The sequence below is a fragment of the Salvelinus alpinus genome, chromosome 11, assembly GCF_045679555.1.
Source record: "Salvelinus alpinus chromosome 11, SLU_Salpinus.1, whole genome shotgun sequence".
NCBI lineage: Eukaryota > Metazoa > Chordata > Actinopteri > Salmoniformes > Salmonidae > Salvelinus > Salvelinus alpinus.
This window is the reverse complement of record NC_092096.1, coordinates 60,258,037-60,283,763: the sequence shown is the minus strand read 5'-3', so window position 1 is coordinate 60,283,763 and position 25,727 is coordinate 60,258,037.

Here is a 25,727-nt window from a genome sequence, read left to right as displayed (position 1 = left end):
CTGTACAGTTTAATTCATTGGACAGAGACTATGAAGGCTTGTTCTCGTGCACCCCACACGCCATCTCCTCTCCTCTGCCTATTTAATGAATTAAATCAATTAGAAGAACTTGGGCCCGGATTCACAAAACCTTCTCAAGAAAAATTTGTTCTTAACTGTCATTTTTTTCATTAACTATAGACTTATGAAGAACATTAAGCAAAGTTGCTATTCCTCAAAAAGGTTATTGGAAATGTTCTTGCACTATTTCTTATGTTTCTCCTTAAGCAAAAAGTTAAGAAGAAATGTAATTCTTAAAAATACATTTTTGTGAGAAGTGTTTTGTGAATTTGGGCTCTGGTCCATTAAGAAATAAGATTTAAATAAATAATAATAATAATATACAGTACCCGTCAAAAGTCTGGACACACCTACTCATTCAAGGGTTTTTCTTTATTTTACTATTTTCTACTTTGTAGAATAATCAAAACTATGAAATAACACATATGGAATCATGTAGTAATCAAAAAAGTGTTAAACAAATCAAAATATATTTTCAATTTGAGATTCTTCAAAGTAGCCACTCTTTGCCTTGATGACAGCTTTGCACACTCTTGGCATTCTCTCAACCAGCTTCATGAGGTAGTCACCTGGAATGCATTTTAGTTAACCAGCTAGGGCTACCACAGCATTCTGCAGCAATAGGCCATCCCATCTGGGGGACTATCATTTGTTTTTCAACAGGACAATGACCCAACACACCTCCAGGCTGTGTAAGGGCTATCTGACCAAGGAGAGTGATGGAGTGCTGCATCAAATGACTTGGCTTCCACAATCACCTGACTTCAACCCAGAGATGGTTTGGGATGAGTTGGACTGCAGAGTGAAGGAAACGCAGCCAACAAGTGCTCAGCATATGCGGGAACTCTTTCAAGACTGTTGGAAAAGCATTCCTCATGAAGCTGGTTGAGAGAATGCCTAGAGTGTAAAATGCTGTCATCAAGGCAAAGGGTGGCTACTTTGAAGAATCTCAAATATATTTGCATTTGTTTAACCCTTTTTTGGTTTTCTAGATGGTTCCATATGAGTTACTTCATAGTTTTGATGTCTTCACTACTTTTACAATTTAGAAAATAGTACAAATTAAGAAAAACCCTTGAATTAGTAGGTTTGTCCAAACTTTTGACTGATATTGTACTTATATACATTGTTGTGAGAATCAATCCCGCTTCCATAAGGCAAACACTTCTAGCATAATGCTAATGAGTGTTGCTGGGCTTTCATTTCAATTGGATTTAGAAAATCAATGTGCGGTTGGCATATGTTCTGTTGGCAGCCAGTTCCTGGGAGCCCAGTTAGAGTACAGTCATTTACATAACCTCCAACTGTCTGTCTTCTTGGACTAAACCCCCTGTATGAGTAAATAGTCAAATACTTTGTTTTATATTCCAACTACAGTGGCATTCACTAAAAGGCCTATGTAATAAGCGAGAAGGTACAGTGTATTGTATCATACGCAGTATTTATTGACCTTGTACCTGGTTCTCAAATATAAACAGAAGCATGTGTTATAGTTAAGCAATACGGCACGAGGGGGTGTGGTATATGGCCAATATACCACGGCTAAGGGCTGTTCTTACGCATGACTCATTGCGGAGTGGCTGGACACAGCCCTTAGCCGTGGTATATTGACCATATACCATAAACCCCCGAGGTGCCTTATTGCTATTACAAACTGGTTACCAACATAATTAGAGCAGTAAAAATCTATATTTTGTCATACTCGTGGTATACGGTCTGATATACCACGGCTGTCAGCCAATCAGCATTCAGGGCTCGAACCACCCAGTTTATAATTACTGTTAAGGAATGTCTGATATGTAACCAGATATGTCACCAACATGCTCGTTATTGGTTTTTGATGTTTTTCCAGTTAACGGGAAACATCAGTTGTCTTGTTTAAATACGTGATTACTACTGCTTAGGAGCTTGTTAACATACAGTACAGTATTTTAGGTTAATCAAATATGCAATGCCATTGACTATGATTCAATAGAGCATCGCATCCTCCCCAAACAACAAAGGTCTATCAACATTCTTCCTAAACAGCTGCGTATTTCCTCCCTCAAAGGTCTTCCATTCAGGCCCCAACCAATCCCAACCTCGCTGGACTTTTGATATTCAAAATCCCCTACTCCCCTCTGAAGATGAGTTGTCTCCCGTGCAGGTAAATTGAAGGCACGTTGCAGTAGATCACAGCCAACTGAGGCTTTGCCACCATAGATCTTCTGGCAGCACAATGCCCCATGCCTAGGTTTGCAAAATTCCAGTAACTTTCCCCAAATTCCCTAGTTTTCCAGAAATCACAGTTGGAAGATTCACGGAATCAGAAGGGAATAAGCAGGAAATCCGAGAATCCTTCAACCAGGTTTTCTGGTAAAGTTACCGTAATTTTGCGGAAGACACATTTTAGTTGAATGCATTCAGTTGTACTACTGACTAGGTATCCCCCTTTCCCTTTACTTTCTTATCAGTTTCGCAGACGGCGCATGACAGTTAGCCCCCGTCTATATTCAGCCTTCATTCCCCCAGTAATGGCGGAGCTGAATTGCCACGCAGAGAGTGTGTGTGTATGAGTATGCGTGTGTGTCTTCATCTCATAGCATCGATAGAACTAGAAAACGGCCGTGGTGATGCAGTCTGCAGGTCACGTACCTGTCTGTCAGGTAATTTAATCAGGATCACAGACTCATAATCCCCATGAGGCTCCTCTCTCTGTCCTCGCAGTAGTGGGTTTTGCACTGGCTCAATCATTCAAACCACATTGTTGTGAGTCAGTGAAGTAGTAGTGACTCACCGGAAATGTAATAATGTTAGTAATCTAGGAAACACTTCCCACCTGTGAGGAATCATGTATTATATGAATATAGAGCCATTATTTGTTTTGAATAATTTATACCCGGTGGTACACACAGGGGGTTTATAAAAAGTATATTTTAAAGGGGCAGTATTTTACAACATAATGTTAGACTACGTTCAGGTTGAGGAACCATCTAACATTATATGTTGTAAAACAATGAACTGCCCCTTTAATCTTAGCTCTAGGAGAACCCCACTTCCTCCAGATTAGCACTGTTAACCTCACCCCCACTTCCTCCAGATTAGCGCTGTTAACCTCACCCCCACTTCCTCCAGATTAGCGCTGTTAACCTCACACCCACTTCCTCCAGATTAGTACGATTAACCTCACCCCCACTTCCTCCAGATTAGTACGATTAACCTCACCCCCACTTCCTCCAGATTAGTACGGTTAACCTCACCCCCACTTCCTCCAGATTAGTACGATTAACCTCACCCCCACTTCCTCCAGATTAGTACGGTTAACCTCACCCCCACTTCCTCCAGATTAGCGCTGTTAACCTCACCCCCACTTCGTCCAGATTAGTACGGTTAAACTCAACCCCACTTCCTCCAGATTAGTATGGTTACCTCACCCCCACTTCCTCCATATTAGTACGGTTAACCTCACCCCCACTTCCTCCAGATTAGTGCTGTTAACCTCACCCCCACTTCCTCCAGATTAGTATGATTAACCTCACCCCCACTTCCTCCAGATTAGTGCTGTTAACCTCACCCCCACTTCCTCCAGATTAGTGCTGTTAACCTCACCCCCACTTCCTCCAGATTAGTGCTGTTAACCTCACCCCCACTTCCTCCAGATTAGTGCTGTTAACCTCACCCCCACTTTCTCCATATTAGTACGGTTAACCTCACCCCCACTTCCTCCAGATTAGTATGATTAACCTCACCCCCACTTCCTCCAGATTAGTACGGTTAACCTCACACCCACTTCCTCCAGATTAGTATGATTAACCTCACCCCCACTTCCTCCAGATTAGTGCTGTTAACCTCACCCCACTTCCTCCAGATTAGTGCTGTTAACCTCACCCCCACTTCCTCCAGATTAGTGCTGTTAATCTCACCCCCACTTCCTCCAGATTAGTGCTGTTAATCTCACCCCCACTTCCTCCAGATTAGTGCTGTTAATCTCACCCCCACTTCCTCCAGATTAGTGCTGTTAACCTCACCCCACTTCCTCCAGATTAGTATGATTAACCTCACCTCCACTTCCTCCAGATTAGCGCTGTTAACCTCACCCCCACTTCCTCCAGATTAGTGCTGTTAACCTCACCCCCACTTCCTCCAGATTAGTATGGTTACCTCACCCCCACTTCCTCCAGATTAGTATGATTAACCTCACCCCCACTTCCTCCAGATTAGTATGGTTAACCTCACCCCCACTTCCTCCAGATTAGTACGATTAACCTCACCCCCACTTCCTCCAGATTAGTATGGTTAACCTCACCCCCACTTCCTCCAGATTAGTATGATTAACCTCACCCCCATTTCCTCCAGATTAGTATGATTAACCTCACCCCCACTTCCTCCAGATTAGTGCTGTTAACCTCACCCCACTTCCTCCAGATTAGTGCTGTTAACCTCACCCCCACTTCCTCCAGATTAGTACGATTAAACTCACCCCCACTTCCTCCAGATTAGTATGGTTACCTCACCCCCACTTCCTCCAGATTAGTACGATTAACCTCACCCCCACTTCCTCCAGATTAGTATGGTTACCTCACCCCCACTTCCTCCAGATTAGTACGGTTAACCTCACACCTACTTCTTCCAGATTAGTGCTGTTAACCTCACCCCCACGTCCTCCAGATTAGTGCTGTTAACCTCACCCCACTTCCTCCAGATTAGTGCTGTTAACCTCACCCCCACTTCCTCCAGATTAGTATGGTTAACCTCACCCCCACTTCCTCCAGATTAGTGCTGTTAACCTCACCCCACTTCCTCCAGATTAGTGCTGTTAACCTCACCCCCACTTCCTCCAGATTAGTACGATTAAACTCACACCCACTTCCTCCAGATTAGTATGGTTACCTCACCCCCACTTCCTCCAGATTAGTACGATTAACCTCACCCCCACGTCTTCCAGATTAGTGCTGTTAACCTCACCCCCACTTCCTCCAGATTAGTGCTGTTAACCTCACCCCCACTTCCTCCAGATTAGTGCTGTTAACCTCACCCCCACTTCCTCCAGATTAGTACGATTAAACTCACCCCCACTTCCTCCAGATTAGTATGGTTACCTCACCCCCACTTCCTCCAGATTAGTACGATTAACCTCACCCCCACGTCTTCCAGATTAGTGCTGTTAACCTCACCCCCACTTCCTCCAGATTAGTGCTGTTAACCTCACCCCCACTTCCTCCAGATTAGTGCTGTTAACCTCACCCCCACTTCCTCCAGATTAGTACGATTAAACTCACCCCCACTTCCTCCAGATTAGTATGGTTAACCTCACCCCCACTTCCTCCAGATTAGTACGGTTAACCTCACCCCCACTTCCTCCAGATTAGTGCTGTTAACCTCACCCCCACTGTCACATTCCCCAGTTTCTGTGTTGTGGTTTGATTTGTATGTGTGTTTCAGGATGGATTCCTGAAATTCCCCCAAGCAGCTGATTGGTCGGCCCCATTGCTAATTGGAGCTGACCCCGCCCTCTCGTTAGAGGATACAGCTGTATCCCATTACAGACTCCTTCTGAAGCTAGAAAAGCCAGTGTTCCTTTTTTCTCAGACAGCTGATTGTTATGTTCTGTGTTGGGTGTTTCTCAGAGAGAGCTGATTTATGTTCTGTGTTGGGTGTTTCTCAGAGAGAGCTGATTTATGTTCTGTGTTGGGTGTTTCTCAGACAGAGCTTCTTTGATGTCCTGTGTTAGTTGTTTCTCAGAGTTTTTTTGTGAAGTAGTTTGTAGCTGGTCCTGCGGAGGTATGTTTATGTCCAAAGGACTGTTTTGATTATTGAAATTGTTTACTTACGGTTGGATTATTGTTTCATTTGTTCCCAGGGGGGAAGGGGAAGGCACCTAGGGAGTGTTTAGGCAAGAGGCCTGCGGGCATACATAACCCCTAGTATTTACTGTCTATGCACACTAGGTAAGACCTGGGCGGACCACCCCCTGTATTTTGGTTAGCGCACCAGGTGGTGCTAAGTTAAGTAGTGGGTAGGTAGGAGAGGGGGCTTTGACATTTACTTTCTTTGCTTTGGTTCCGTCCAGCCCCTTTTTACAAATTTACCGTGTGAAGGAATACATACATTCCCAGTAAATGGTAAATTCTGTGCTTTTGTCATCCTTACTTGTACCTACACTCCCATACCTCTTTCACGCCATGGGAGTTGAGTTGTAGCAGGGTGTTGCGCCTCTTGGAGATGAAACGCATGTAACACCCACATCCTCCAGATTAGTGCTGTTAACATCACCACCAACCTTGAGGTCACTGCTAGAATCACCAAATCACCTGAAAATGTTAGGCTATTGTGTGCTTGCTTTTGTATTGAAGTAACATTTTGTTTTATAGATGGGTTGGCTGACAATGTCACAAAAATGATGCGCCCCCATCGATGGGGGCGGAAGCCTTGCCTTGTAATGATTCTGAATGGTCAGATAGCTAGCAACAATGACAAGAAGATGCCATGTGGGGAATTGTAGGTGGATCGTTTCAGTTTTATCTTGTTCTTGATACCATGTCCTGTTTTGACTGATTTCATTTCAATGGCTAAGATTTGCAAGGTATCTAGTCAACAACTGTAATGATGTCTTTGAGACCACAATTACACATTATGCAAATGTATTTATATTTTCAATAAACATTTGGCGTCTTGAATGAGTCCCCACATATGCTGAGCACTTGTTGGCTGCTTTTTTCCTTCACTCTGCGATCCAACTCATCCCAAACCATCTGCGTTGAAGGGTGATTGTGGAGGCCAAGTCATCTGATGCAGCACTTCGTCACTCTCCTTGGTCAAATAGCCTTTACACAGCCTCGAGGTGTGTTGGGTCATTGTCCTGTTGAAAAACAAATGATAGTCCCACTTAGCGCAAACCAGATGGGATGGCGTATCGCTGCAGAATGCTGTGGTCGCCATGCTGGTTAAGTGTGCCTTGCATTCTAAATAAATCAGACATTGTCACCAGTAAAGCACCATCACACCTCCTCCTCCATGCGTCACGGTGGGAGCCACACATGCGGAGATCATCCGTTCACCTACTCTGCATCTCACAAAGACAAAAATTTGGACTCATCAGACCAAAGGACATATTTCCACCGGTCTAATGTCCATTACTCGTGTTTCTTGGTTCAAGTAAGTCTCTTCTTATTGGTGTCCTTTAGTAGCGGTTTCTTTGCAGCAATTTGACCATGAAGGCCTGATTCACGCAGTCTCAACAGTTGAATTGTGTCCGTTACTTGAACTCTGAAGTATTTATTTGGGCTGCAATTTCTGAGGCTGGTAACTCTAGTGAACTTATCCTCTGCAGGTTAACTCTGGGTCTTCATTTCCTGTGGCGGTCCTCATGAGAGCCAGTTTCATCATAGCGCTTGATGGTTTTTGCGACAGCACTTGATTAAACTTTCAAAGTTCTTAAAGTAATGATGGACTGTTTCTCTTTGCTTATTTGAGCTGTTATCTACATAATATGGACTTTTACCAAATAGGGCTATCTTCTGTATACAACCCCTACCTTGTCACAACACAACTGATTGTCTCAAACGCATTAAGACGGAACGAAAATCCACAAACTAACTTTTAACAAGGCACACCTGTTAATTGAAATGCATTCCAGGTGACTACCTCATGAAGCTAGTTGAGAGAATGCCAAAAGTGTGTAAAGCTGTCATCAAGGCAAAGGGTGGCTACTTTGAAGAATATCGAATAGAATATATATTTTGATTTGTTTAACACTTTTTTTGGTTGCTACATGATTCCATGTGTTTTTTCATAGTTTTAATGTCTTAACTATTATTCTACAATGTAGAACATTTTAAAAATTAACAAAAAACCTTGAGTGAGTGTGTCCAAACTTTTGACTCGTACTGTATATTATATATATATATTTATATATATATACAGTGCATTGGGAAAGTATTCAGACCCCTTGACTTTTTCCACATTTTGTTACGTTATAGCCTTATTCTAAAATTGATTAAATCATTTTTTTTACTCATCAATCTTCACACAATACCTCATAATGACGAAGTAAAAACAGTTTTTTTGAAATTTTTGCAAATGTATATATATTTTTTCTCTGTAATATTACATTTACACAAGTATTCAGACCCTTTACTCAACATTTTGTTGAAGCACATTTGGTAGCATTTACAGCCTCGAGTCTTCTTGGGAATGACGCTACAAGCTTGGCACACCTGTATTTGGGGAGTTTCTCCCATTCTTCTCAAGCTCTCTGAGGTAGGATGTTGAGCGTTGCTGCACAGCTATTTTCAGTTCTCTCCAGAGATGTTAGATCGAGTTCAAGTCGGGGCTCTGGCTGGCACATTCAAGGATATTCTGAGACTTTTCCCGAAGCCACTCCTGCGTTGTCTTGGCTGTGTGCTTAGGGTCGTTGTCCTGTTGGAAGGTGAACCTTTGCCCCAATCTGAAGTCCTGAGCACTCCGGAGCGGGTTTTCATCAAGGATCTCTCTGTTCTTTGCTCAGTTCATCTTTGCCTTGTTCCTGACTAGTCTCCCAGTCCCTGCCATTGAAAAACATACCCACAGCATACCCACCGTAGGGGTGGTGCCAGGTTTCCTCCAGACGTGGCGCTTGGCATTCAGGCCAAATAGTTCAATGTTGGTTTCATCAGACCAGAAAATCTTGCTACAGAAATGTTTTGGTACCCTTCCCCAGATCTGTGCCTCGACACAATCCTGTCTCGGAGCTTTACGGACAATTCCTTCGACCTCATGGCTTGGTTTTTGTTCTGACATGCACTGTCAACTGTAGGACCTTATATAGACAGGTGTGTGCCTTTTCAAATCATGTTCAATCAATTGAATTTGCCATAGGTGGACTCCAATGAAGTTGTAAAAACATCTCAAGGATGCTTAATGGAAACAGGATGTACCTGATCTCAATTTCGAGTCTCATAGCAAAGGGTTTGACTACTTATGTAAATAAGGTATTTCTGTTTTTATTTTTAATACATTTGAAAAATAATCTAAAAACCTTTTTTCGCTTTGTCATTATGGGCTATTGTGTGTGGATTGCTGGGGAATAAAACGTAATACATTTTAGAATAAGGCTGTCATGTAACAAAATGTGGAAAAAGTCAAATGGTCTGAATACTTTCTGCATGCACTATACATATATATACAGTTGAAGTCGGAAGTTTACATACACTTAGGTTGGAGTCTTAAAACTTGTTTTTCAACCACTCCACAAATGTCTTGTTAACAAACTATAGTTTTGGCAAGTCGGTTAGGACATCTACTTTGTGCATGACACAAGTAATTTTTCCAAAAATTGTGTACAGACAGATTATTTCACTTATAGTTCACTGTATCACAATTCCAGTGGGTCAGAAGTTTACATACACTAAGTTGACTGTGCCTTTAAACAGCTTGGAAAATTCCAGAAAATTATGTCATGGCTTTAGAAGCTTCTGATAGGCTAATTGACATCATTTGAGTCAATTGGAGGTGTACCTGTGGATGTATTTCAAGGCCTCCCTTTCAAACTCAGTGCCTCTTTGCTTGACATCATGGAAAAATCAAAAGAAATCAGACAAGACCTCAGAAAAAAATGTGTAGACCTCCACAAGTCTGGCTCATCTTTGGGAGCAATTTCCAAACGCCTGAAGGTATCACGTTCATCTGTACAAACAATAGTAGGCAAGTATAAACACCATGGGACCATGCAGCCTTCATACTGCTCAGGAAGGAGACGCGTCCTGTCTCCTAGAGATAAACGTACTTTGGTGCAAAAAGTGCAAATCAATCCCAGAACAACAGAAAAGGACCTTGTAAAGATGCTGGAGAAAACAGGCACAAAAGTATCTATATCCACTGTAAAAAGAGTCCTATATCGACATAACCTGAAAGGCCGCTCAGCTAGGAAGAAGCCACTGCTCCAAACCCACCATAAAAAAGCCAGACTACGGTTTGCAACTGCACATTGGGACAAAGATTGTACTTTTTGGAGAAATATCCTCTGGTCTGATGATACAAAAATAGAACTGTTTGGCCATCATGACCATCGTTATGTTTGGAGGAAAAAGGGGGAGTGTCACGCTCTGACCTTAGATCCTTTTTATGTCTCTATTTTGGTTTGGTCAGGGCGTGAGTTGGGGTGGGCATTCTATGTCTTGCATTCTATGTTCATTTTTCTATGCTTTCTATTTCTTTGTGTTTGGCCATGTGTGGTTCTCAATCAGAGGCAGCTGTCTATCGTTGTCTCTGATTGAGAACCATAGGTAGCCTTTTTCCACCTGTGTGTTGTGGGTAGTTGTTTTCTGTCTTTGTGTCTGCACCAGACAGAACTGTTTCGTGTTGGTCTATTTTTGTTATTTTGTCTTAGTGTTCTGAGTTAAATAAATTTTAACATGGACACTTACCACGCTGCGTTTTGGTCCGATCCTGACTACTCTTCATCAGACGAAGAAGATCGTTACAGAACTACCCACCACCAAAGGACCAAGCAGCGGGGTAAGGAGGACTGGACATGGGAGGACATCCTGGACGGCAAAGGATCCTACACGTGGGAGGAGATCCTGGCTGGAAAAGATCGCCTGCCATGGGAGCAGGTCGAAGCAGCAAGGAAGGCGGATCCCCAGTCCGGAGCCTCCAGCGACGATCCCCAGTCCGGAGCCTCCAGCGACGATCCCCAGTCCGGAGCATCCAGCGACGATCCCCAGTCCGGAGCTGCCAGAGTCTCCCTCCTGTCCGGAGCTGCCAGAGTCTCCCTCCTGTCCGGAGCTGCCAGAGTCTCCCTCCTGTCCGGAGCTGCCAGAGTCTCCCTCCTGTCCGGAGCTGCCAGAGTCTCCCTCCTGTCCGGAGCTGCCAGAGTCTCCCTCCTGTCCGGAGCTGCCAGAGTCTAAATCAAATCAAATTTTTATTTGTCACATACACATGGTTAGCAGATGTTAATGCGAGTGTAGCGAAATGCTTGTGCTTCTAGTTCCGACAATGCAGTAATAACAAGTAATCTAACCTAACAATTCCACAACTACTACCTTATACACACAAGTGTAAAGGGATAAAGAATATGTACATAAAGATATATGAATGAGTGATGGTACAGAACGGCATAGGCAAGATGCAGTAGATGGTATAGTGTACAGTCTATACATATGAGATGAGTAATGTAGGGTATGTAAACATAAAGTGGCATAGTTTAAAGTGGCTAGTGATACATGTATTACATAAAGATGGCAAGATGCAGTAGATGATATAGAGTACAGTATATACATATACATATGAGATGAGTAATGTAGGATATGTAAACATTATATTAAGTGGCATTGTTTAAAGTGGCTAGTGATACATTTTTACATAATTTCCATCAATTCCCATTATTAAAGTGGCTGGAGTTGAGTCAGTATGTTGGCAGCGGCCACTAAATATTAGTGGTGGCTGTTTAACAGTCTGATGGCCTTGAGATAGAAGCTGTTTTTCAGTCTCTCGGTCCCCGCTTTGATGCACCTGTACTGACCTCGCCTTCTGGATGATAGCGGGGTGAACAGGCAGTGGCTTGGGTGGTTGTTGTCCTTGATGATCTTTATGGCCTTCCTGTGACATCGGGTGGTGTAGGTGTCCTGGAGGGCAGGTAGTTTGCCCCCGGTGATGCGTTGTGCAGACCTCACTACCCTCTGGAGAGCCTTACGGTTGTGGGCGGAGCAGTTGCCGTACCAGGCGGTGATACAGCCCGACAGGATGCTCTCGATTGTGCATCTGTAGAAGTTTGTGAGTGCTTTTGGTGACAAGCCAAATTTCTTCAGCCTCCTGAGGTTGAAGAGGCGCTGCTGCGTCTTCTTCACAACGCTGTCTGTGTGGGTGGCCCAATTCAGTTTGTCCGTGATGTGTACACCGAGGAACTTAAAACTTTCCACCTTCTCCACTACTGTCCCGTCGATGTGATTAGGGGGGTGCTCCCTCTGCTGTTTCCTGAAGTCCACAATCATCTCCTTTGTTTTGTTGACGTTGAGTGTGAGGTTATTTTCCTGACACCACACTCCGAGGGCCCTCACCTCCTCCCAGTAGGCCGTCTCGTCGTTGTTGGTAATCAAGCCTACCACTGTAGTGTCGTCCGCAAACTTGATGATTGAGTTGGAGGCGTGCATGGCCACGCAGTCGTGGGTGAACAGGGAGTACAGGAGAGGGCTCAGAACGCACCCTTGTGGGGCCCCAGTGTTGAGGATCAGCGGGGTGGAGATGTTGTTACCTACCCTCACCATGTGGGGGCGGCCCGTCAGGAAGTCCAGGACCCAGTTGCACAGGGCGGGGTCGAGACCCAGGGTCTCGAGCTTGATGACGAGTTTGGAGGGTACTATGGTGTTAAATGCTGAGCTGTAGTCGATGAACAGCATTCTCACATAGGTATTCCTCTTGTCCAGATGGGTTAGGGCAGTGTGCAGTGTGGTTGCGATTGCGTCGTCTGTGGACCTATTGGGTCGGTAAGCAAATTGGAGTGGGTCTAGGGTGTCAGGAAGGGTGGAGGTGATATGGTCCTTGACTAGTCTCTCAAAGCACTTCATGATGACGGAAGTGAGTGCTACGGGGCGGTAGTCGTTTAGCTCAGTTACCTTAGCTTTCTTGGGAACAGGAACAATGGTGGCCCTCTTGAACCATGTGGGAACAGCAGACTGGGATAAGGATTGATTGAATATGTCCTTAAACACACCAGCCAGCTGGTCTGCGCATGCTCTGAGGACGCGGCTGGGAATGCCGTTTGGGCCTGCAGCCTTGCGAGGGTTAACACGTTTAAATGTTTTACTCACCTCGGCTGCAGTGAAGGAGAGCCCGCAGGTTTTGGTAGCGGGCCGTGTCAGTGGCACTGTATTGTCCTCAAAGCGAGCAAAAAAGTTATTTAGTCTGTCTGGGAGCAAGACATCCTGGTCCGCGACGGGCTGGTTTTCTTTTTGTAATCCGTGATTGACTGTAGACCCTGCCACATACCTCTTGTGTCTGAGCTGTTGAATTGCGACTCTACTTTGTCTCTATACTGGGACTTAGCTTGTTTGATTGCCTTGCGGAGGGAATAGCTACACTGTTTGTATTCGGTCATGTTTCCGGTCACCTTGCCCTGGTTAAAAGCAGTGGTTCGCGCTTTCAGTTTCACGCGAATGCTGCCATCAATCCACGGTTTCTTGTTTGGGAATGTTTTAATCGTTGCTGTGGGTACGACATCGTCAATGCACTTTCTAATGAACTCGCTCACCGAATCAGCGTATTCGTCAATGTTGTTGTTGGACGCAATGCGGAACATATCCCAATCCACGTGATCGAAGCAGTCTTGAAGCGTGGAATCAGATTGGTCGTACCAGCGTTGAACAGACCTGAGCGCGGGAGCTTGCTGTTTTAGTTTCTGTTTGTAGGCTGGAAGCAACAAAATGGAGTCGTGGTCAGCTTTTCCGAAAGGAGGGTGGGGGAGGGCCTTATATGCGTCGCGGAAGTTAGTATAACAATGATCCAAGGTTTTACCAGCCCTGGTAGCACAATCGATATGCTGATAGAATTTAGGGAGTTTTGTTTTCAGATTAGCCTTGTTAAAATCCCCAGCTACGATGAATGCAGCCTCAGGGTGTGTGGTTTCCAGTTTACAAAGAGTCAGATAAAGTCTCCCTCCTGTCCGGAGCTGCCATAGTCTCCCTCCTGTCCGGGGCTGCCAGAGTCGCCCTCCTGTCCGGGGCCCACTGCAAGGGTCCCCAGTCCGGGGTCGGCGACAAGGGTCCTGGCCACCTAAGTGGGCCAAGAGTAAGGTGGAGCGGGGTCCACGTCCCGCGACAGAGCCGCCACCGCGGATAGATGCCCACCCAGACCCTCCCCTATAGGTTTAGGTTTTGCGGCCGGAGTCCGCACCTTTGGGGGGGGGGGTACTGTTACGCCCTGACCTTAGATCCTTTTTATGTCTCTATTTTGGTTTGGTCCAGGCGTGAGTTGGGGTGGGCATTCTATGTCTTGCATTCTATGTTCATTTTTCTATGCTTTCTATTTCTTTGTGTTTGGCCGTGTGTGGTTCTCAATCAGAGGCAGCTGTCTATCGTTGTCTCTGATTGAGAACCATACTTAGGTAGCCTTTTTCCACCTGTGTGTTGTGAGTAGTTGTTTTCTGTCTTTGTGTCTGCACCAGACAGAACTGTTTCGTGTTGGTCTATTTTTGTTATTTTGTCTTAGTGTTCTGAGTTAAATACATTTTAACATGGACACTTACCACGCTGCCTTTTGGTCCGAACCTGACTACTCTTCATCAGACGAAGAGGATCGTTACAGGGACGCTTGCAAGCCAAAGAACACCATCCCAACCGTGAAGCACGGGAGTGGCAGCATCATGTTGTGGGGGTACTTTGCTGCAGATGGGACTGGTGCACTTCACAAAATAGATGGCATCATGAGGAAGCAAAATTATGTGGATATATTGAAGCAACATCTCGAGACATCAGTCAGGAAGTTAAAGCTTGGTCGCAAATGGGTCTTCCAAATGGACAATGACCCCAAGCATACTTCCAAAGTTGTGCCAAAATGGCTTAAGGACAACAAAGTCAAGGTATTGGAGTGGCCATCACAAAGCCCTGACCTCAATCCCACAGAAAATGTGTGGGCAGAACTGAAAAAGTGTGTGCGAGCAAGGAGGCCTACAAACCTGACTCAGTTACACCAGCTCTGTCAGGAGGAATGGGGCAAAATTCACCCAACTTATTGTGGGAAGCTTGTAGAAGGCTACCTGAAACATTTGACCAAAGTTAAACAATTTAAAGGCAATGCTACCAAGTGCTAATTGAGTGTATGTAAATTGAGTGTATGTAAACTGGGAATGAAATAAAAGCTGAAATAAAAAATTCTCTCTACTATTATTCTGATATTTCACATTCTTAAAATAAGGTGGTGATCCTAACTGACCTAAGACAGGGAATTTTTACTAGGATTAAATATCAGGAATTATTAAAAACTAAGTTTAAATGTATTTGGCAATGGTGTATGTAAACTTCCGACTTCATATATAAATATATATATAAAATATCTAGGAAAATCCTTGACCCTGTTTGTCCTGATTTTCTCAAACAATGAACAGTACAATAGCAGGTACTTAACTACAGTGAACATCACAATAGCAGGTATTTAACTACATTGAACAGTACAATAGTAGGTATTTAACTACACTGAACAGTCCATCACCATCATTACCGTTGCCCCAACTAGACCTTGAGACATTCGTTTCCTCCCTACTGCATTATTTACCAATGTAACAGTTATGTCGGTGAGGCCATTATATTTTGTATGATATATTAAAGAAGACTGGTCTGACACACACACCCGCACACACACACAGGCACGCACACACACACACACGCACACGCACACGCACACGCACACGCACACACACACGCAAATACACACACTCACCCACTCGCAGACACACACGTTGTTACTTCGCTGCAAAAAAAGATGACAGGTTAAACAACATGCTGCCAAACGCTCTGTACATCACGCCATGTCCATCTTTGAAGAGATATGCGAAGGCCAATCCTTTTGCATTTGCTTGCCGAATAATATCTTAAATGAAAATCTTAACTCTCAATTGCCCTTTGTCTCACCACGCCTCTAAATCTCACGCCACCTTTTCTAAGTCAACATCTGTGGGGAATCCTGAAGGAATTGAGGATGTTGTAGAGATAACAACACAGAATCCGCTGTGTGTACACTACTAATAGCTCTTCCCCAGAGGGTATGACAAGCAATATCAATCCAGATGACAAAATGAGTTCACCCACACACGCTAAAGCGCTCAGCCGCCTGGTCTTGAGGAATAAGTGGTAATTTTGGAGCAAAGAGTATAACATCTTGTCCCCTTGGCTTAAAAGAGGTGCATCAGACTGACGCTGATGATACGAATTGATCAGAGAGTCAAAGGATTATCTATTAAACACGCTTGCCCAGAATCCCTACCCCATCAGACTACATCGGTTCACTAAACATCTATTCCTTATGTCACTGATTGGTCATCTACAAACTATCTTGCATTGAGTAAAGTCATCATCGGTTCTGACCAGAGATGAGTCTTGGGCCGAAGTCTGATTGTGTTGTCTACTCTTTTTTTTTATAGTAACCTAATGATACATCATCAGGAGATAGCCAAACATGAATAGCGTGTCCATGTACTCCCTTAGCACAGTTAGCTTCAGGTCAGCATGTACAAGTGGGGAACCTGTACGAGTGTGAGGTTTGAAATGGAAATGTGTTTTTTTGCACAAATATAAGCACCCCCTATTTGACCTTTTAACCTCTTGAACAAACACTAGAACAAACTTTGTTCTTACATGACATTCACTTCATTGACATGGAAGAGAGGACACTCATTGATAAGAGTGACGTGGTGTTGTCATTGACAAGAGCATCAATCAGACCTCTGAACATTAGCCGGCGCAAGTGGGATAAACAATGTATCAAATTACAATCTATTGAAAACAAATTTACAAAGAGGATTTTCCAATAAAGTGATTGCTGATATGCTTGTTTAAAAGTAATGCAGTGGCAAGGGAATGCTACTTGAATTGAATGTAGAGATGATTGAATATTCTGTATTTATTCTAAGATGTTCAAAGAAGACCATCAGAGGGAAAGTGATGCGTTTCAATAAAACTCTCTATGAATGGAAACGGCATAATTGTATACCTTCCTTTCAAAATGTAAAGTGTAATTGGGTTAAAGCTGCAAAGATGATCCGCCATCATAGCTGCAATTATCAAAATACGATATCGTCCGTGATGCTCATAAATGATTTAATTTCTATCAACGGGTAATTGTATCATTGGTTTCAAAAGTGCTGAGGAATGGGATGGATCTGATTGATAAGCTCTTTGACTGGGAAATTACCGTCATGACTGGGTTCTTCCATACGGTGCACTCAGCATGTAATATAATAGCGACTGCTTTCGCTCCCTTTATGGATCTGCCCATTTTCATGTTGATTATACCTTTGTAATGGTTTCTATCTGGCTAGAGATGCTTTCAGAGAGATTTTAACCGAGTAAATGTAATTTCAGTCTCTGTGAAATATCACTGCTGTTCCCACTGCGACCCAGCCAAGCCTTTCACAGGGCAGAAAGGAAAGGAGAAGGACGTGTACTACTTGATGCACTTTGGATGGTGCCCACGTTGATCGTGTTCCTGCTTACAAACATCTGGGCATCTGGATAGACGATAAGCTGTCTTTTTAAAAGCATATTGATGAGTTAGTTAAGAAGCTGAGAATAACAATGGGCTTCTTCTATAGAAATAGGTCATGCCTATCACTAGATAAAGAATGCAGATGCTTCAGTCGATGTTTCATTTGGTCCTAGACTATGGTGATACCATTTTAATTGAATGAATGCAGCTGCCACGTCATTGAAGCTGTTAGATACAGTTTTCCATAGTGCACTTCGTTTTATTACAGGTGACAGGTTTTGCCCTCATCACTGCTTGCTCTATCGGAAAGTGGGTTTGCCTCTGATTCGTTTATAAAGTCCTATTGCAAAAACAAAAAAACGTCTAGTTTAGATTTACATTTCATTGAGTTGTCAACTAACCTGAATTTAACATGAAATCAATAAGAATTTGAACCGTGTCAGTGGATTTAGGTTAAAGGTTAGGTGAAAAACAGAAATTCCTTGACATGGAAACAACATTGATTTAACCAGTTTGTGCCCAGTGGGACCATACCCGACCACAGGGATGGTTAACTCTGGAAATATCTGGAAATATCTGTTGATACAGACTTTAGTTTCTATGTATCCCATGTATGGATCAAAGTCTTCAGAGTTCCCTTCAACTAGATACATTGGTACCTCTCAGGCAGTTATTGTTGACCAATGTGTCTGTATTGTTGTATTTTGTATTCACTTGTATTTAGTCAAATGCGTGAAATTGTAAAATGCAAGGCTTGTGAAAGGGACCTTGGTCTCAATGGGACTCCCTGTTGAAAAAAAGGTATTATATACATTATATATATATTTTTTTATAAAATAATCATACTGCATTTCCAAGACTTCACACAAGGCTTGCGGGTCAAGTGGTGTCACCGGTGGGATTTTACATTCGATTATATAATTTGTTTTTGGTGTCAGCGGTGGTATGTTCTCTCAGCATAAGTAGACATTGCTTCCCTAACATCTGAGGTAAATGGGTCATATCGGGAGTGCAATACAAATTATTAAAGATCTTGCAGCAACTTTCTGGCGGGTTCCTGAACATTATGTGATTACAGCGCATTCGGAAAGTATTCAGACCCCTTCAGTTTTTCCACATTCTGTTACGTTACAGCCTTATTCTAAAATGGATTCCATTGTTTTTGACCTCCTCATAAATCTACACACAATACCCCATAATGTTTGCAAATCTACTTAAAAAAACAGAAATATCACATTTACATAAGTATTCAGACCCTTTACTCAGTACTTTGTTGAAGCACCTTTGGCAGATATTACAGCCTCGAGTATTCTTGGGTATGACGCTACAAGCTTGGCACACCTGTATTTGGGGAGTTTCTCCCATTATTCTCTGCAGATCCTCTCTGTCAGGTTTGATGGGGAGCGTTGCTGCACAGACATTTTCAAGTCTGTCCAGAGATGTTCATTGGATTCAAGTCCGGGCTCTGGCTGGGCCACTCAAGGACATTCAGAGACTTTTCCCGAAGCCACTCTTGCGTTGTTTTGGCTGTGTGCTTAGGGTCGTTGTCCTGTTGGAAGGTGAACGTTCGCTCCAGTCTGAGGTCCTGAGCACTCTGGAGCAGGTTTCATCAAAGATATCTCTGTACTTTGCTCCGTTCATCTTTGCATCAATCCCTGCCACCACCATGCTTCACCGTAGGGATGGTATTGGCCAGGTGATGAGCGGTGCCTGGTTTCCTCTGGATCTGATGCTTGGCATTCAGGCCAAAGAGTTCCATCTTGGTTTCATCAGACCAGAGAATCTTGTTTCTCATGGTCTGGTAATTATTTAGGTGCCTTTTGGCAAACACCAAGAGGACTGTCATGTGCCTTTTACTGAGAAGTGGCTTCTGTCTGGCCACTCTACCATAATGGCCTGATTGGTGGAGTGCTGTAAAGATGGTTGTCCTTCTGGAAGGTTATCCCATCTCCACAGAGGAACTCTGGAGCTCTGTCAGAGTGACCATTGGGTTCTTGGTCACCGCCCTGACTAAGGCCCTTCTACCTCGATTACTCAGTTTGACCAGGCAGCCAGCTCTAGGAAGAGTCTTAGTAGTTCCAAACTTTTTCCATTTAAGAATGATGGCCACTGTGTTCTTGGGGACCATGAACTGTCAACTGTGGGACCTTATATAGACAGGTGTGTGCCTTTCCAAATCATGTCCAATCAATTGAATTTACTACAGGTGGACTCAAGGATGTCAAGGATCTCAAGGATGATCAATGGAAACAGGATGCACCTGAGCTCAATTTCGAGTCTCATAGCAAAGGGTCTGAATACTTACGTGAATATGTTTTTTGTTGTTGTTCTTTGCTAACATTTCTAAAAACCTGTTTTTGCTTTGTCATTATGGGGTTTTGTGTGTAGATTGATGAGAGAAACAAAACAATTTAAAAATATTTTTTAATAAGGCTGTCATGTTACAAAATGTGGAAAAGGTCAAGGGATCTGCAAACTTTCTGAATGCACTGTATATTAACAAATTGTAGATCTCCTATATTCCTTCCAATTCCATTTCCCAGGGCACACTCCAAAAACATTTCCAATAAGTCACTAGACCTGTCTGATGTGAATGCTTTGCGATGCTTTGCTGGGTTTCTTTGCCATTTTCTAAAACTGCCACGGCATGTCTACAAGACCTTCCTGCTGGTAAATAAGATACATTGTAGGTAATGGTTAAGAGACTCATTTGTCTTCCCCAAGCCATCTTCTTAGCTTCAACCTAACAAGTAATTAGGGAGTCTCCCAAATCGCAAACTTTTCCCTATGTAGTGCACTACTTTTGGGCCCTGGTCAAAAGTAGTGCACTACATAGGGAAAAGGGCACCATTTGGGATGCAACCCTAAATGTTAGGTGGCCTCAGGGGGGTTTCATGTTCACTTTCATTCACCTATTAGCTACCCCCGGCAATGCTTTCCACGTGTAATGAATGTGTTGTGTATTACATGTAAGTTCTACAGGAATAACCATATACTCGTGAGATTGGTTTCTTATAGCTTATATCCTGTAGCTTGAGAAACAAATCAGTATAATTAAGCGCCATCGACCTGGAGTTCAATGTCTCTTGATGGCTATTTACACATATGTTTCATGCTTGCTAGATGTTGCAGTGGTATTGTGTTTTACGATGAGCCATTTATATCAAGGTATATAGACATATTATGTACATTCAATTGCCCAAAAAGAAGCATATCATGGCATAAAGAAGAGGGGAAATTAATCTCCATTCATGGTGTGGTGATACGGCTGGCAATGCTCTTTATCCTAGATAGCGAGCTGTTGAAAACAAAGTTACTCATCTACAGCTCCCTACTGTAGCCCTTTCCTGCAGTCAAATGACTAGTGGCCTAATGTGTGGAATGTTCTTAATATTCTTTCATAATTTCATAATTAATAAACATATATTTTTTTAAACAGCCGAAAATCTGGTGTTTCTATGTCAAACGGTTTTGTTATATTTTAGTCTCCTGTGATGTATATTAAGTGTAATATTGGGGTGCAAACACAACAACAACAAAAAATCAACTATAAGGTACGACAGTATGAGTCATAATACCCATAAAACCTAGTGGTCAAACAGGGAAATGGTTCTAATCGTTTTTCCACCATTCATTTTGCCCATAGGGGATTTTAGAAACACTTCAAATAAGGGCTGTTTCATGTAGGCTTACCCTGGTGTGACGTTTTGAAAACCATGTAAGTCTCTCTAGGACAAGTTGACTTGTATCAATATATTTGCCTGTATTTACCCCCTCCAAAATTAGCTGCTCAGGTGGCAATCATAAAGAACTACAAATGCCATGATGATCTGGATGAGACTGCAGAATCGAGGCAAAGGTAAGAATCTCAGGATTAACTCTCTAATGTTAGCTAAATGTAGTAATGAATAAATTGGCAAAATGTCTTAAATGGACAATTCTGTGAACTGTCTTGTGCATGTTTTAAATCGACACAATACCTGTTAGCAAAAGTGTCAGCTAGAGATGATGTGCAGGAGCTTGCAGGGATTTGTAGTTTTGCATGATGTCTAATTTGATGCTAATTAGCATTTTTGAATCTAAGAGTAAATAGAACCGAATATATTGATAAAAGTCACCTTGTCCGAGAGATTTACATGGTTATCAAATCATTACGCCAGGGTAAGCCTATACGAAACACAGCACTTATTTTAAGTGTTTCAAAAATATCCTATGAGAAAAATTAATGGTGTTTGACCGCTAGGTTTTATGGGTATTATGACACCTCCACTGTGGGGCTCTATATCTGACATGGTACAGGTGTCTTATTTTTTAAGCCCATAACCATGTGTGTGAGGTGTATACTTTGGTTTCAAAGTAGATTTGTTTAAGACTACCAAGTAACACTCTGTGTGACCCTGGTTTTTGAACTTTTCCTGTTGAAGCGATATCCCAAGTATAAATACAGTAAAGTACACACACTAAAGGGTCAAATTAATATGTTTTGAGAAACATTTTCGTTTTTTAGACACAAATACAAACACACACACACATGCACACACACGTGTGCATGTCATGTCATACCTTGACCAGACACATCCGCTTTCTAACGAGCCTGCGTAAATCAGGTGTTAAATGAGGTGAAAAGGAGACTGGAGAAGGACGTTAAACCTTAAAAGGATTTGTTAAAAACTGGAGCTGCAGACATCAAACACCCCAGTCAGAATCACAGATGTCATCTCAGGCATGAACAGAGGAATTCATCTTTTCATTTATTCATTCACCAGCAGCTTAGTGTGCAGGTGGAACCAGCAGTGTGACTATACCAAAATCAGGTGGCAGCTCGATGCCACCGAAATGTATGAACTGAGGACACAAAGGAAGAGAACACAAAGGAAATCCTCAGAGGTGGCGGCCATTGTTTTATCATCCCATGGTGTCCCATGGCCAACAGAATCGGTAAAGCAACTAATTTCAGAAGTAAAATTCTTCTTAATTTTTTAAATTCAGAATGTTAATTATTTGATGTCTGCCTGGTAGGGGTGTAATGAGAGTATGCTGCCGGATACATGGAACTATAGAGAGGGTAAGGATTTCTGCATATAGTTAAAAGACAAAAAAGCCCTCATAGAATGAATGCATCCAAACTGGAATAGTGCAATACAAAGTGAGCCTACAGCTTTTTCCTTTCACTGATGAAATAACTAGAGCTCAAATGTAGGCCAAGACATTGATTGATTTATTATACCTGTATACCTGAAGTAATATTTATACACTGCTCAAAAAAATAAAGGGAACACTTAAACAACACAATGTAACTCCAAGTCAATCACACTTCTGTGAAATCAAACTGTCCACTTAGGAAGCAACACTGATTGACAATAAATTTCACATGCTGTTGTGCAATTGGAATAGACAAAAGGTGGAAATTATAGGCAATTAGCAAGACACCCCCAAAAAAGGAGTGATTCTGCAGGTGGTGACCACAGACCACTTCTCAGTTCCTATGCTTCCTGGCTGATGTTTTGGTCACTTTTGAATGCTGGCGGTGCTCTCACTCTAGTGGTAGCATGAGACGGAGTCTACAACCCACACAAGTGGCTCAGGTAGTGCAGTTCATCCAGGATGGCACATCAATGCGAGCTGTGGCAAAAAGGTTTGCTGTGTCTGTCAGCGTAGTGTCCAGAGCATGGAGGCGCTACCAGGAGACAGGCCAGTACATCAGGAGACGTGGAGGAGGCCGTAGGAGGGCAACAACCCAGCAGCAGGACCGCTACCTCCGCCTTTGTGCAAGGAGGTGCACTGCCAGCGCCCTGCAAAATGACCTCCAGCAGGCCACAAATGTGCATGTGTCTGCTCAAACGGTCAGAAACAGACTCCATGAGGGTGGTATGAGGGCCCGACGTCCACAGGTGGGGGTTGTGCTTACAGCCCAACACCGTGCAGGACGTTTGGCATTTGCCAGAGAACACCAAGATTGGCAAATTCGCCACTGGCGCCCTGTGCTCTTCACAGATGAAAGCAGGTTCACACTGAGCACATGAGCACATGTGACAGACGTGACAGAGTCTGGAGACGCCGTGGAGAACGTTCTGCTGCCTGCAACATCCTCCAGCATGACCGGTTTGGCGATGGGTCAGTCATGGTGTGGGGTGGCATTTCTTTGTGGGGCCGCACAGCCCTCCATGTGCTCGCCAGAGGTAGCCTGACTGCCATTAGGTACCGAGATGAGATCCTCAGACCCCTTGTGAGACCATATGCTGACACATGCACATTTGTGGCCTGCTGGAGGTCATTTTGCAGGGCTCTGGCAGTGCACCTCCTTGCACAAAGGCGGAGGTAGCGGTCCAGCTGCTGGGTTGTTGCCCTCCTACGGCCTCCTCCACGTCTCCCGATGTACTGGCCTGTCTCCTGGTAGCGTCTCCATGCTCTGGACACTACGCTGACAGACACAGCAAACCTTTTTGCCACAGCTCGCATTGATGTGCCATCCTGGATGAACTGCACTACCTGAGCCACTTGTGTGGGTTGTAGACTCCGTCTCATGCTACCACTAGAGTGAGAGCACCGCCAGCATTCAAAAGTGACCAAAACATCAGCCAGGAAGCATAGGAACTGAGAAGTGGTCTGTGGTCACCACCTGCAGAATCACTCCTTTTTTGGGGGTGTCTTGCTAATTGCCTATAATTTCCACCTTTTGTCTATTCCATTTGCACAACAGCATGTGAAATTTATTGTCAATCAGTGTTGCTTCCTAAGTGGACAGTTTGATTTCATAGAAGTGTGATTGACTTGGAGTTACATTGTGTTGTTTAAGTGTTCCCTTTATTTTTTTGAGCAGTGTACTTGGGAAATGTGTCAAATAGCTTCTTGGGAGCTTGTCAGGAAGGCATTCAGGTGAAACGTTACAATATTTTCGCACTCATTAGTCTATATCATAATTCAATTCTCACACAAACAAGCTTCAATAAAACATATTTGATTCATGCCTATCAAGTTCCCAGCCCTTCTAGTCTCTTCACTGTTCCCCAGGGCAGTATTTCTCTATATATAGGTAGAGTTTATGTTGGGCATATTTTCTAACTGCAAAACCTACACGGAAGTAATATCATGCTGTGCCCCACTGATTTCCCTGTCGCCTGGACTGCAACATATAATATTACATTTGCCACGGAACAGTTGTTTCAGTGTGGCGATAATTCCTCATGGAATACTAAGACTTAGAAGCTGTGTGCTGCTGGATGAGAGGCACTCCATTAACCAAAAATCCCTGCAATGAATCGGCAAAAATCAATAACTCTGCTACATTTTGCTAGATTCCCACGTGACCCCTCTGCTCTCCATTTCATCAGCAGTTCATTTAGCCTTATCTCAATGGTATTATGAGGGAATTCAAATTGAGGGGTCAAGCTATGCAATTGAAAAAGCAATATTGGAGAAGAAGAATTAACACCGGGTGCATAAAAGGTCAACATTATAGAATAGGGGGGAAAAAAGACAACAATTGACATTTAACTTGCAATCACTGAAATGTCATTTAGCAGAGATGAAGGAAAACATTTGGGGGAGCAGCTTGCGTCCTGCAAGACTATAGAGACAAAAGTGCAGATGAGAGCATGCTTTTAGAATGAAAGAAAAAAATGTCCTGTTTAGTATAACCACTGGCGTGTGAAAAATATTCAGGCATCTTCATTTGTAGCACAACTGTGGTACTCGGAAGCTTTCTAAATTCCAGTCAAACATACCTACAAAAGCTTGTTTAATTTGATATAAACATTTTAATACATGTCTGCATGTATGTTACTTCTCAAGTAGACACATTGTTCCAGCTCTGCAGGCACGGCAAGTGAACGACAGAGAATACTTTTAGAGGGCCAAATTGGAGATGCAAAGGGTCGTGACACGTAAGTCACAGAGGGAGCTTGTCTTATCTCGCCTTTCACATCAAAGATTCAGTCTGTCCTGGTGGAATATCACTTCCTTCTCTTTTAAGAGGGAAGAGAGTGGGGACTGTAATGGATAAAGTTGATCAGGGTATTCAACTGCTTGAGCTACTGTCCATTAGAGATGATGTCATCCATAGCCTTTGGTGTTTTCCCAAATCAACAGACTGCCATTCGGGTTGAATAGTGTGATGTCACTCAGATTATTGTTTACCTGAAAAGAAAGGTCTCCCAGTGCTTCACGCTGTTTACAGTCTTCAAAACAGTCACACCAAATCTATCTGGATGTTAATTGAAACCTGAATCCAGAGAATGCTGTAGGCTATTATCATCCGCTTTCAGATTCAGTTGCAAGGATGCTGCGGTTTGTCATTATAAAAATGTGTGAAAAAGACATTTCAGGGGGAAGGAGCTTCATAGAAATGCAGTTTTATTTTGAAGCTTCCGAAGCATTACACGTGATTATATTACCACATAAATTAATGCTCAAGATCTGCAAGATTTTTACAGTGACAAACATTTTCTTCTACAAAGTCAGATATTTATTGTTTTAGGAGGAACATCACTTATGGTTGAGTATTTTTAAAGGAACCA